Source organism: Alligator mississippiensis, chromosome 2 (assembly GCF_030867095.1).
Source record: "Alligator mississippiensis isolate rAllMis1 chromosome 2, rAllMis1, whole genome shotgun sequence".
NCBI lineage: Eukaryota > Metazoa > Chordata > Crocodylia > Alligatoridae > Alligator > Alligator mississippiensis.
This window is the reverse complement of record NC_081825.1, coordinates 138207613-138222454: the sequence shown is the minus strand read 5'-3', so window position 1 is coordinate 138222454 and position 14842 is coordinate 138207613. Positions and strand designations below refer to the sequence as shown.

The 14842-nt window shown below is 45.0% G+C and overlaps 1 long non-coding RNA gene across 1 annotated transcript in view; it reads left to right on the top strand.

Moving 5' to 3' along the window:
* The window catches only part of LOC109285858 (uncharacterized), a 39607-nt gene extending 25161 nt beyond the window's left edge, over positions 1 to 14446 (top strand). The window contains exon 6 of the long non-coding RNA XR_002093754.2: positions 4551 to 14446. This is a non-coding gene — a long non-coding RNA (uncharacterized LOC109285858). The remainder of the gene's footprint in view (positions 1 to 4550) is intronic.
* Positions 14447 to 14842: the final 396 nt, after the last annotated feature.

Here is a 14842-nt window from a genome sequence, read left to right as displayed (position 1 = left end):
TGTTACTGAGAACCACCACTCACATACCAGGATGGAGTAGGCAAAAGTGGTGATGGATTTCATTGGGCATACAAACATCAGAAGGATGTCCACGATGCTTCTTGGCTGACAGAAGCTCCACGATGCTTCTTGGCTGACAGCTTTGAAGGCTATCATGAGGTCAAAGAAGGCCATGTAAAGAGGTATATATTGTTACCAGCATTTTCGTGTAGCTGTAAAAATCATTCCATGTGTGCCTCTTGATGCCCTAAACCCACACTGAGATTCCAGGAAGAGCTCTTCAGCGAGTGGAGGGAGATGGTTCAGGAGTGTAATTTCTACAGACTAGTCTCCTTTCTTGAAGACTGTCACAATCATGGCATCCCTGAGGTCATCTGGGATTTTCTCATCATTCCAAATCCTTAAGACGAGGGCATGGAGCTATGATGTGAGTTCCTCTCCCACCTGCCTGAAGATTTCAGTGGGGATTCCATAAGCACCTGATGCCTTGTCATTCTGCGTCTGCTTGATGGCTTTCCACATCTTGTCAAGGGTTGGAGGGATTCTGAAATCATCTCTGACTGGGTGCTGAAGGATGGAGTCAAGAACACTCTCGTCAACCACAGAGTCTCAATTGAGAAGGTCTTCAAAATGTTCCTTCCAATGGGTGTTGATGGCTTCCCTTTCCTTGATCAGGTCTCTTTCATCCTTAGGTCTCAAGGGGGTTGGCCCCTGAGTGTGTAGACCATAGATGGCACTAAAGAAACCATGCATATTGTGGATGTCAGTGAGATGTTGAATCTCCTTCACCTTGTCTTCCCACCATTTGTTCTTCATATAAGGACAAGGTCTCCTTTTGACCTCTGCTGTGGCTTGTTGGAGATTCAGTTTCTTTTGCTTGGAGTTGATGTTTTTTCTGCCAAGCACAAAAGGCCTTGGATCTCCAAGTCATTCTTATCAAACCAGTCTTGATGTTTCCTGGTAAAGAATCCAAGTGTCTCTTTGCAGGCACTAATGACAGTGGACTTGAAGGCACACCAAGCACTTCCCATATTCTCCCACTGTTGTTGATTGGTATTCACCAGTTTTTTGTTGAGGCACTGGTAGAAGACATCTTGCTTGCTTGGACCCTTGAATCCTTCAGCATTGATCTTCCATTGGCATTACTTCTGCTGCAGTCATCATTTGGGAGCCAGTCTGATTAACATAACTGAGCAGATAAGCTGAAGACTGACCAGTCCAGCAATTGTTAGCTCCTACCATAGCTTGGGTGATGCAGACATCTTTGTGACCCTGGGCATGAACAATGCCATAGTCAATCAGGTGCCACTCCCTAGATCACAGGTGTTGCCATGATGTCTTGTACCTGTTTTTCTGGTGGACCAGGATGCTGGTGATGGTAAGTCCATGTTCCATGCATTTGGTCAAGAGGTGAATGCCGTTGGAGTTGACCTTTCCTATTCCTTCCTTGCTGATGGTTCCCTTCCAGAAATTTGAGCCCCTTCCGATTCTAGCATTGAAATCACTGAGAAGAATAAGTCAGTCTCTCTCTAGAACATCAGAAAGGACTTGGTCAAGGTTGGCATAGATTTCCTCCTTGGTTTTATCAGTAACATCAAAAGCTGGGGCATACGTCCTGATGACAGTGGTGTATTGGCTCCCTGCCAGTTTAAGACGAGAGTCATGAGGTGCCCATTAATTCCAATAGTGAACTCATTGAGTTGGTTTATGAGTTCATTCTTGATGGCAAAACCAACTCCATGAAGCCAGCATTTTCCTTCCTGTTTACCCTTCCAGAAGAAGGTGTAGCCACCTCCATGTTCTTTGAGCTACCCATCTCCCGCTCACCAGGTCTCACTCAGTGCAGCAACATAAAAGTTGTTTCACCTGAGTTCTTAAGCCACAACTGTGGTACAATGCTCTGGACATTCACTATTAGGGTGGTCCATGAAGGTCCTGATGCTCCAGGTCCCAAAACTGTGTGTCTTCATTGATTTTTACCACAGTAAAGATGATTCCACCAGATGTGGTTATCCAGTTAGGAAAAAGGTAGACAGACTAAGTTAGGGCAGAGTGAAAAAGGCTGCTCAGTCACTGTTACAGCTACCAAACCACACTGCTCTCCTTGTCCAAGTGCTAGATGAAGCTGTTCTTGTAACTGCCACCTTTGTTCCAGTTCATGACTAGGGGCCCCCAGATCTCACAATCCTGCTCTTGTCATCACTATCTGGTCACCAAAGGGGTTGAAAAATGTTTTGGAAAAGCCATTTTCATGGAAGATGCCTGTGCACGATTTCTTTTATTATGCAGAAGCTGCTGCACATCAGTTTCCACACATTTCTTAACAGAACAGAACCTTAATCCAGTGGGAAGGAGACCAAGATAAGTGGAGATCTTATTCCACTATAGCCTGGTGGCAGATCTGTACTGCTACGCAGCGTGTCCACAGGTGGAGTGACCTTCTGAGAAGCTTAGCTGTGAAATAAGCAGCGGTAACTTTGATGAATAAGCAGTCATGGACCAAGCAGTGGCAGCACCACCAGGATGTGGTGGGAAAGGAGACAATAAGGCCTTGCCTCCTGAAAAAACCACATAAATCCTTTGACGGTGTTGTGACATGGTGAGCACAGGTCACCAGTATAATAATCCTGTCTAGCCCTCAGTCATGGGTCTACAAGTCCTCAATAGGAGCAGGTAGAGCAGGTGGAAGATGTCAGAAGCTCAAAAAGCTGCCAAGTCAGGTGAAGCCTGCAACAGAACAAGATGAGGAGTAATATGCTCTAGCTTGGGGGTTTTCAACCTTTTTTTATAAGTGTACTCCTGATGGCCGGATGCAGAGTGGGGGAACGGGGGGAGGGGGGGTACAGTGGAGCAGTGGCAGCGTGGAGTGGTGGATGGCAGTGGTGACTGCCACGTGAGCTTCCCTCCCCACCCCCACCCCCCCACATTCGGCCAGCTGGGCAGTGCCTGTGTGGCCCACAGAGGGGTGCCTCTGCCCTCGCCCCACCCCAGCCCTGGTCCTGGAAGGCAGCAGTGTGGGATGGGGGGATGGCAGTGCTCCATCCCCACTTGCCTGTGCATACCCCCTAGGGCCTTCCCTGTGGGTACACATACCCCTGGTTGACAACCCCTGCCCTAGCTAGAGGGCTGCTACAACTTCCTTGCTTCTTGCTCCATAAGGAATCAGACAGGAGCCAGGTTAGAGTTACAGCCTGGCTCCTACACTCTGCTTCAGGCCATGCAGGTATGTACAGTCAAGGAGGTAGACCTGCTGCCTGGAGTATTTAGAAGTCAGCACAACTCAATCACCTGTTTAGCATTAATGATTGTATAAGATGGAAGGGGAAAGCACAGCTACATCTACTGCAGTTGAAATGCTAGAGCCATCAAAGATTAAGGTGACTGGAGAATTTCCATTACCACTCCTCCCAGCCTCCCCCACCATTCATTACTTCCCCACAATGTCATCAAGCTCCTCTTGGTCTGAAAATGAGCTTTTCTGGCAAGTGTAAGCAGGCCCAGTTCTGACAGTTTGCCATGTGTAAAATGTGTGTTTTGGTTGAGGAGAAGGGACTGTACTTTTTCCCATTCTCAAGGAATTTTGAGTTTTCAACAGGCTTTTTAAAGACTGCAGAAGCCAGATCCTTCCTTTGTTCACCATTGCACACTTAAAGAAGCAGGGGCTATAATGCTGCTCCATTTAGGCCCCTAAAGTGCCTGAAAAAATAGCTGAAAAGAGCAGGAAGGTTTAACATGCTCATGTAGGATTAGGCAGCAATACAGCACTGGGACTGTCAATGGCACTTCTGTGTTCCACTAATGCATACCCTCCCCATGATCCCTGTTCACAATATGCCTGCCTGAACATTGTCCTGGGCCACTGGGAGCTAGGAGGTGAGACTCATCCCCTTCATTTGCAGCAAATATCAAAGATACTTAAAAGTTGGCTTTGAGATCATGAGTAGCAGGAATCAGACAGCTGCTAAAGTCAGCAGGAGAGCTTTGCTGCTGCCCAGTTGCAGATTTGGGGAGCATAAATATGACTTAATCTTTGTGAGATTAATTCTGGACTGCTAGGCCCCTGATTACATAATTCAACAAATGTACTACCTAAAGAAAAAGTCATGCAATACAGATTGGTTCAGAATCCGAATGTTACAATACATGTTAGTTGTGCATCAATTGAAAATAACAGAAATTCATGCTTAATGCTGTTGCTTCTCTTCTGGACAGTCTGGTTGGTGCCTTTGTAACTAGGACTATTTTAGAGGCAAGTCTGTGGAAGATATCTGTGTGGTGGAATTTTGAAGACAAGCTGTGGGTCTGCTTTGTACAATAATGAAGGGGTGGAGAGGCATTTCTGAAGATGTCTGGTTGGCTGAATTCTTGTTCACAGGATTACCTAATGCTGCTCAGATTTTATTGTGTTACTAATGAGGTTAGGGTGCCTGGAGTCTTGGCTAGACATCTTTCTAATGTTTTAATCCCATATTTACTTACATGGGGTTTCACAGAGTTTAAGGCCGGAGAGAACCATTATATCAGCTTGTCTGGCTTCTTCCATATCACAGGAAAAAGCTGGAGATGCCAAGAACTGAAGAAAGGGTTCAGTCCTGAAGGTCCCTGAGTGTAGCAGAGAAAAATGCAGAATCAAAGTGCTGGTGTTTCACAGGTCACCACAAATGAAACCACCTCACCATCCCAGCTTCTCTTCCATACATTTTACAGGTTTGGAAGGATCAAGGACTCATCTTCCCTGCTTCTCCAAAGTTTTACTACTCATCTTTATCAAGCAGGCTTCAGATGTTAATATAACAACGGGGATTTTATTGTGTTACTAATGAGGTTAGGGTGCCTGGAGTCTTGGCTAGACATCTTTCTATTGTTTTATCATTATATTACTTGTTATATTAATAATATAGTCATTATATTAATAATAATTAGCTCTTTTATTCTGCCTCTAATAGATTTCTGAGAATGTTATGAAGCTAAATAAGCACTATTTTCATTATAGAGAGAGTGACTCAGAATCATGGAGTGATTAGGTGGCTTTCCCAAAGCATTAACATCACTATGATCATTATAATTATTATTCTTGATTTTTAAGGGTGTTATACTGTATTACTTGGTGAAAAACAAGGTTTGCTGGCGAGTCACTTCACAAATGGAGAGCAAAAAAGAAGGTTTGTACACCAGGTAGCTTACAATCTGAGGCCATATACACGCACGTTCAAATGATCTGGCATAATTCCCTCGGGTTTGTTTTTCTGATAGAAAAACTTACCCAGAGATGCCTGAACAGATATTTGAATGCTGAGCCCCTGAAGAGCAGATGGCCTGCAGTGCTGACTCTGCACACCCAGAGGACATCTGTGCACACATTTCAACATGTTCTGCAGGCTCTCCCAGTCTGCCTAGAGACACAATGCCAGTAGTATACAGGAAGGAGAAGTGAAAGCACAGCACTCTGGGATGCTGGAGGACTCTGCTTTGGCTGCTCTCAGAAGAGAACATTCACTCTCCTGGGAAGTGATTTAATCCTGGTTGTTCCCAGGTTATTTTTCTCCTGAAGCAGCCTTTTTCACTTTAGACAAAAAATCCTGAATGTCTATACTCTCATGGTTTCTCCTGGGAGAGAAGTGGCTCTTCCAGGAGAAACTGAATATCTATTTGTGGCCTAAGTAGCAATATGTTTGAACAACACCAGTATATAGAAAAACCATCTATCATTTTGGTCAACCTGAAATCTGTACCGTCTTCCATAGGGAATACCTGACTGTACTCATTCCTAATTTAGGGTGTTCCAGAACACACAGCTGCAATGAGCTCTGCTTAAGGCTAGCCACAAAGAACAGTTGTACACATGGTGAAAATTGGCTGTTTTTGCAGTTTAATTGCATCATGCTGTATGCACACAGGGTATTTTTATTATTTAAATGATTTTACTACATTGCAAACTAAACTTCATCCACATGTAGTTTAGTTTGCAATGAAGCTATTTGTAACATTGCAGCCTTTGACAGCTCATCCTCCTTCCCCCCCCCCCAACTCTTCCCCAAACTCGTGGCACACTCATGGCACATGGGCCAGGTCACGGAGGACTGGAAAAGGGCCAATGTGGTCCCTATTTTCAAGAAGGGGAGGAAGGAGGATCCAGGCAACTACAGGCCAGTCAGTCTCCCCTCCATCCTTGGTAAAGTCTTTGAAAAGATTATTAAGGCTCACATTTGTGAGAGCCCAGAAGGAAAAATTATGCTGAGGGGAAACCAGCACGGGTTTGTAACAGGTAGATCATGTCTGACTAATCTAGTCTCTTTTTATGACCAGGTTACAAGCACCTGGATGCAGGAGTAGGGGTAGATATCATTTACTTAGACTTCAGGAAAGCTTTTAATACGGTATCCCACCCCATACTGGTGAACAAGTTAAGAGGCTGTGACTTGGATGATTACACAGTCCAGTGGGTGGCAAATTGGCTAGAGGGTCATACCCAGAGAGTGGTGGTGGACGGGTCGGTATCGACCTGGAAGGACGTGGGCAGTGGGGTCCTGCAGGGCTCAGTCCTTGGACCGATACTCTTCAATGTCTTCATCAGTGACTTGGACAAGGGAGTGAAGTGTATTCTGTCCAAGTTTGCGGATGATACAAAACTGTGGGGAGAAGTGGACACACCAGAGGGCAGGGAACAACTATAGGCAGACCTGGATAGGTTGGACAAATGGGCAGAAAACAATAGAATGTGATTTAACAAGGAGAAATGCAAAGTGCTGCACCTAGGGAGGAAAAATATCCAACACACCTACTGCCTAGGAAATGACCTGCTCAGCAGCACAGAAGCGGAAAGGGATCTTGAAGTGCTAGTGGACTCCAAGATGAACATGAGTCGTTGGTGTGATGAAGTCATCAGCAAAGCTAACTGTGCTTTATCGTGCATCAGCAGATGCGTGACAAACAGAACCAAGGAGATGATAATTCCCCTCTATCAGGCGCTGTTCAGACCACAGTTGGAATACTACATGCAATTTTGGGCGCCGCACTTCAAGAGGGATATGGATAACCTGGAGAGGGTCCAGAGAAGGGCCACTCGTATGGTTAAGGGCTTGCAGGCCAAGCCCTATGAGGAAAGACTAGGGCACCTGGACCTCTTCAGCCTCCGCAAGAGAAGGTTGAGAGGCGACCTTGTGGCTGCCTATAAGTTCATCACGGGGGCACAGAAGGGAATTGGTGAGGCTTTACTCACCAAGGCGCCCCTGGGGGTTACAAGAAATAATGGCCACAAGCTAGCAGAGAGCAGATTTAGACTAGACATTAGGAAGTATTTCTTCCCAGTTAGAGAGGCCAAAGTCTGAAATGGGATCCCAAGGGAGGTGGTGCTCTCCCCTACCCTGGGGGTCTTCAAGAGTAGGTTAGATAGGCATCTGGCTGGGGTCATCTGAACCCAGCACTCTTTCCTGCCTATGCAGGGAGTCAGACTCGATGCTCTATTGACGTCCTTTCCGACTCTAATGTCTATGAATCTATGAATCTATGAACCTGTGTGGGGAACAGCACCCAGAGGGCTTCCAGAGTGTGGGCTTAAGAAAAGGTTGTATCTGGCGGGTGCTGCCTGCAATCTGGGGCAGCACCCACTCAGCTAGCACCCCGTCCAGGCAGCCCAGGGGGTTTGCCACCACCATGGAGGGAAGGACTGGGCCTCCCCCTAGAGCTTAGGGACTGTGTGGGCTGGTGGCAACTCATGCAGGCAGACTCCACTGAGGAAAAAAAAGGTGGTGAGGAGCTTGATCCTTTTTTTTTCCCCACGGAGCCTGCCCACCTTCCCCACTGCTGGGGACCAAGCTGCTGACGAGCCCTGAGCTGCAGGGGGCCCTGGACCTTCCCTCCACGGTGGCAGTGCCCCCCGGGCAGAACCCACCTACTTGAAGCGCACCCAGGCAGCCCCAGTGGGCAATGCTACCTCAGAGGAAAGAACCGGAGACCTCCGCAGCTAAGGGGCCATTCAGCCCACCAGCAGCTCACCCACTGGCTGTGGGAGAGGTGGGCAGGCTCCACAGGGAAAAAAAAAAAAAAGGATCAGGCCCCTCGCCATAATGGTGATGGAAGTCCCTAAATTGAAATGGTGGGCTTTTAATTGTCACTATTAAAAACCCACCATTTCAATTTAGGGGACTAAACCCCTATCACCTGTACAAGTGCCTAAAGGTATAACACAAACTGAAACTGGTCCAATGTTGGAGAAGGATTATGGGGAGAGTGAAACAGACGAAGCACACTGTTTAGATATGTTTCATTCTCTCCTGACTCCCTGTTCACTACTGGATCCACTTCAGAGAGTTGGTCCAGATCTCATAGCCCTCAACTAGCTGGAACTGAGCTGTTTTATTACCCATCTTGCCAATTATTATGCAGGAGGTTACAGCTGATATAAACTAAAGTGACAACATCTGCCCAAACTGGAAATACTATTCAACAGTTTTTAAAGCAGTTAACAGAAGATTTTCAATAACTTGGTAAACAGATAAACTAAAACAGCAGTATCTTGGCATATACTTACTTTAATGCCAAAAAAACTAAATGGAAAAAAACCCTGGTATCCTGGAACTTCTAATTCTTTAATTGCTGCATGAAATCATGTCTAAAGATTACAAATTCTGATCTGGACCACAGAGATAAAAAATATGTGATAGCCTTGCTTTATGTGAGCTCATGTGTCTGACGCACACACAATAGTCACCAAACAAAATGCTGGTTTCATGCAAAAGGCTTTCAGTCATTTAGTTCCTGTGACTGATCCAAGTTCAATCCCTACTCTGGAAGAGAAAACATTGACAGATCCCAAAGCAAACCAATTGTTTCAATGTAGTAAATTGAATCCAAACAGAAAAATGAGATCGAATGCCTGTTTTCCAGCATTATAGGAAGCCTAATTAGACCCCACAGCTGCAAACTCCAGAGAGCTTAATAAATGAGATTTGGAGGAAAGAAAAACCTTACAGGAGAAAGTAGAATAATCTGCAGAAGAACATAATGCTTTAATTTGCTCCAAAGAGAAAGATAAAAAGCATAAAACTATGGCCAAACAATCTGAACTACTAAAGGAGCAAGAAACTTGGTCAGAAAAGTTCATTGGCAAATACTCTCAACATATGAAATGTTGTTTCTTAGTGCTATAAAGTCACAGGACTAAAAATATTATTAGAATTTCAAATGTCTAAACCTGTTTGGCTGAAAATTTGACTACCAATACTCATAAGAAACTTACCATATTTGCCCAAATCCAAGACAACTCCAAATTAAAGACAAATTAAGACAAGCACCAATTATTAGATTTTAGACAGGGAAAAGTATAAATTTGGTACAATTACCCATGTCTAGAATCTAGTTATTGGAGGGTCGTGTTAAATTTGTTCCCCCACCATTACCACAAGGAAAGTAGTGGCAGGGAAAGCAGTGGCTGGGGAGCAGGCAGCCTTGTCCCGTTGTCCCTCCCTTGCCACATGCCTCCCATGCCTCTCCCCCTGCTGTCTGCCTGTCCCTCCCATCCCCATGCATTCAGTGCCTTCTCCCTGGTGCAACTTGTCCCCCTCTGATACCTGTCCCCCTCTGCCCCCCATGCTCCCAGTCGCTTACCCTTGCAGCAGCTCTGGCTCTGGCTCTACTGGGGGCACAGAGCACCTGGCCAGGCCAGGCGGTAGCAGCAGCCAGCTTCAGCCTCCAGCCTGGGTTGGGATTGAGGCCAGAGTCACAGCTGTTCCACACACCTCTTCCGCATGCTCTGCATGCTCCCTTTATTCTGCATAGCCCTTCCTCCATGCTCCCCCTGCCACCCTTCCCCCCTCCTCCCCACCCCATGCGCCACTTCCCCATACTCCCCTCAGCACAGTGCACCCTTTCCCTTGTGTATCGTCCATGCCCCTTCCCTGCACTCCCCTTGCTCCATATATCCCTTCCCCTGCATTCCCTCTGTTGTTCTTTCCCCCATGCTTCCCCTGCACCATGTGCTCCTTCCCATGCTCCCTCCACCACCAAGAACCCCTTCCTCCATGCTCTCTCCTTCACTACACATCTCCTCCTGTGCTTCCTTGCTCCATGCATCTGCTACCTCCTATATGAGCTGTCTGTAGCCATAGCAGCTGCATGCTTGACCCATACTCAAATCTAAGATGGGGGGTGGGGGGTGCCCATGCTGAACTAGGAAAAACCCTGTCGTAGATTTGAGTAAATATGGTATTTTAAACTGGGAAATTATAGCTGCAGTGCAACTAGTCCATCAACAGGTGCTTTTTAGTTGTTAATGGACATTACATTTAACAGTTGCTTAAAAAGAATAATGTAAATTATTCAGTAGCTGTTCAAAGGGTCATTATATACATTTCACTTCAAGGTACACAACCCATGATATCCTCAGCATGAGAATAATCATATCCAAAACAAGTTTGCAAGTATCTGCAGCTCTGGTGAGTTACTTGAATACATGGGATTTTGTTCCAGGAGCTTCCCTTTTCCCCACTGGGCATCATTGTAATGGGGAGAAGATCTGCCAGAGCTGCTTAATCAATGTAAACATTTCTATGCCTCTTAGCACTGGATGGAGGATACCATCCACTTTGCAAATGGGAATGTGCGATCTTGGAGCTGTCCCTGAGAATTAGGCATTGATACCGGCAGTTTGCATTTGAGGAAGCGGACTCGCAGAAAACTCAAAAGCAGAATTATCCAAAGAACAGGAAGGCATTCAGTGTTTCATTCTCACTGTAAGTCAGGGCAAGTCAAGAGTGCACAAGTGAGTTAAAATGAGTTTGAAAAGCCATGACCTGCTCACTGGAATACAAGTCAAATGTCCTAATTCCCACATGCTATTTAGTAAGCTGTTGCACACATATGTGAAGACAGATTTGTTTGAGCACTTCTGGGAGGAGAGGCAAGACCCAAGGCTCTCTCTTCCCTAAGGGAATGTCCACATCACTAGCCGACAGTCACACTCCTTCATGCGGGCTCTTTTCTTGGCCCCATTGACTCTTGTATTCCTTTCTACCCAGTGGTCCAGCATAAACAGAATGTGTGGGGGTACCACCCAAACTTTTCTACACCTGGAGGTTCACACATTTTCAGGGAAGGTTCAAACCTTGCCTCACCAGGTTTGGAAAGGCCTAGAGCCCAGGCCTCCCACTTCTAAGGCGAGTGCTCTAAGCACCTTCCCAAACTATTATGCAAAAGATGGGCATTAGCAACACCACCAGCACCAACACTTTTAAATAGGAGTGGCCAGTCATGCTGCGCCTTTGTAATAAGCTCAGTACTGTCATTGTGTATTAGACACGGTGTGTACATGCCTAAGAAAAGGAACTTCTCCAGGGACTTATATAGAGTTTAAGGGTCTCCCTAGCTCTTCTATGGTCTGCAGTGCAACCTAAGTGAGACCTATGGGCATTTATAGATGTGCTCTGGGAACGGGGGCTTGGGGGCACAGTAAAGTGCCCAAAGCATCATGTGTGTCAGTGTCCCTCTGCAGAAGAAATGATGATGGGGGCACTTTAACTAAAGCTCATTAACCAAGCTTTAGTTAAAGTGACCTCACTGGCATTATTCACTGCAGGGACACTGGGTACACGTGACACTGGAATCTGCTGAAGTGTGGTATTACCATGCTCCAGCAGAATTGAGTCTGTTCCGATATGCTGTAATTACATCGTGTTGGAGCAGCCTCCCTGCATGTGTATAGGTGCCCTACGTGCCTAACTGCTTGAACTAGGTGTGCCTGAAACTATTTAGAAGCCTAAACTAGGGTCCTAGACAATTTTATAGGCCCAAATGAGGGAAGCAAATTAATTTAGGTACCCACAGGATTTTGCAGCCACTGGAGCAGAATTGAACTGGATATTTCCTTGTGAGCTGGATGCCTAAAATTCTCCTAAATCCTGTTTAGGTGCCAAACTGACTAATTTTGATCTGGCTTTAAATAACTCGCCCAAGGCAATGCAGGAAGTCTATGTCAGAGCTGGGAATTACATCCACAGTACTCCAGTCTTGGTGCCCCAATCACAAGTCCAAACTTTATCTTCAAAGTCACCATTCCTCTCCCCAGTGAGCAGCTTAATTAATGTGTTTATTAATCTCGAAAACTTCACAGGGCTACTAAAGGCCAGGTGTGCCAGCTGGCTGCCTTGGAGTTTACTCCATTTTCTCATCCCCCAATGCCAGGCATTTAGTAAAGGGGGGAAAAACACTTAAAAACATGGTAATTTAAATATGATGCAAGGCTGAGAGAACAAAGCACAGGAAGAGCTAACTCAAAACCAACCTGACTGAAAAGAAGAAAATATTAAAAAGCAGATGAGCTATAGTCTGCATCTCCTGACAAATATATGGAACTCCAATTGGCCATGATAGTGCCACACAATAATTACGGTGACAGATCTTTGCAACAAATGGAAGTGTACATTAGACAGGTGGAACTTTAATTCATTTTAAAAATGAAATTAAAGTTGACCTGAAAAGAAAAAAATACAAGGTGAATAGAGCTGAAATCTGAGAAAGAGAGGTTGGCACTACTCTAGAGTCATACAGTTTAAGGCCAGAAAGGACCATTTTGCTCATCCAGCCTGACCTCCTGCCTCAGAGCTATGAAGAGGACAAGATTTTGAGTGGGTTTCTTTGTCTGATTTTGTTTTTAATTCAACTTCGTAAAAGGAATGAAATTGGGGCCAGTCAAAACATTTTATGTTAACGTAACCAAAATCGTTTACTTAAGTTCACCTTCCTATTTTATAAAATAATATGTAATAGCATAAAAAATAAAATGCTGAAATCAAATATCATTTAAAAATTAAATAGATTCTTTTTGTACTGCAAATATTGGAACATTTTGACATTGTTGGAACTCTTAGACACAATTCAAGTGAAATCAGTGTGATTCTGCAAAATGTTGTGGCTTTGATGCAATTACATTCTCCAAGAGAATACGGTTCCACTGAAGTTTTTCTGCCCAGTCCTACCCTGTATAATACAGAAAATTCCACCAAGTCATTCTGATAGTGACCCCACAACTTCTGGCTGAGCACAAGCAGATTCATTAGCAAGACATCCAGTCTTGCTATAAAGGCTTCAGATGATGGAGGAATGACTATTTCCTTTGGTACAATAGAACCCAGTTTATAACAGATTTAATTTGCAGCTGGGTTCAAAATTAAGAACATGATGCTTAATTATGGTACTTCAAAAGTTACTGTTTCTCCACTCAGGTAGAGTACATCAGTGGTCCTATCCAGCATATCGAACAAGCAGCACCCTTTGAAATAAAAATGGCAGCAAACAGCTGGAGCAGGGGGAGCATGGGGCCATCTGGCAAGTACCTCAATACTTTGAGTGCTACAAAAAGTACAGCACTATGGGGATATACATATTCAGAGCTCCATGGCTGAAGTGCTAGCAAGTTGCCACAAAAACATACTCTCCAGCAGGAGGGCAATAGAAGGTCCATCCTTTGTTCCTCCTGCCCTCAGAGGAGCCTGTCAGTCACCTTAATCACTGACAGCCTGCTTTCTCCCCTGCTGGGGAAGGGGGACTGGGCAGTCTGTCAACCTCCCATGGAGGGCAGTATGCAGCTGCCCTGGTACCCCATCAGCAACAGTGGCAAGCTACCTAGATGTTCCTGTTGCCTCCAAGGCAACAGCAGCCACCTCTTCTGCTACCAGCACTGGGAAAGCTGCCCCAGTCCTTGCCATTTCAGGGGCAGCTCATCACAGCAAGCAAAGCTTCAGCCCCAGGTCCTGGCTAGGGTAGAGTTCTGTTATCTGCAAGCTGTCAGAGAGCCAGCTGCTCTCCCTCCATCCCTTTTTGGAGGAGTAGCAGGGGAGAAGAGGGCAGAGCAGTGTGGGATACTAAAGGACCAAGAGATCCCTTGTATTGTTACAGGAATCTATCCACATGTTACATGTGGCACTATAACATGTAGTATTACAGAGAAGTTCCTGTTTGAAATGAATACTGTTGTGGTGCATCTGCCACTTTTGTAGCACTGCAAGTAGTACAAATGTATGCAAGCTTGCTTTTCGTACCATTAAAAGGGCAACGGCAGCACTACAAATGCAACGCATGTCCAACGCCTCAGAGATCCCACACATCTGTTGCTTTGGCTGTATACACCCCACCTACTTCCCAAATCCTGATCTTCATGGGCTAGGAACCTCAGCCTGTAAAATATTTAAGTTCTATTGTAGTGTATGAAGAGATTGGAAAATGAACCCCATAAAAATGCTACCCCAGAACCTTTCCTTTGGTATTAAATGCTTTACTAGAATAGCCAGATCAAGAAAAGGGGAAATTCAGATATATCATTTGCAACTCTAAATAATCTAGATGAGAGAGGGATCCTCTGGCATGTCTGTGTATTAAACCCATTGTTTAATAATCTGTGATTGTAAATATATTTCAGAATAATTTCTTTCAGAGTATAAACCATTTAATTATGTTTTCCCTAAGGAAGTGGTTGTGTTTCCTTTTAAAAAATCACAGCTAGAAAGCTGTCTGTTAGCCTCTGCACTATGTTCTGGACTTGCTAAGTGTCAAAATATTCCTTTTGCTTTGATAGTGCATCACCACTCTGAAAAATGACACCAGAAAACAAGTGAATTAAACTCTCAACATTGACTATTGACTTAGGACACCCTAATAGGAGACACCTTAAAAGGGCCTGATCCTGAGATGTTGTTTAGTAAATGCTTGCTGAAAAATAACACTCCTTTAAGTGGTCCTCAAGTTGCACACCCAGAAAATGAAGCACCCAAACCCATGAGTCATTTCTGTCAGTTATGGTGACACCATTTTACTCAATTCATTTGTTGTACAGCTTGAGAAAAGCAGTGTC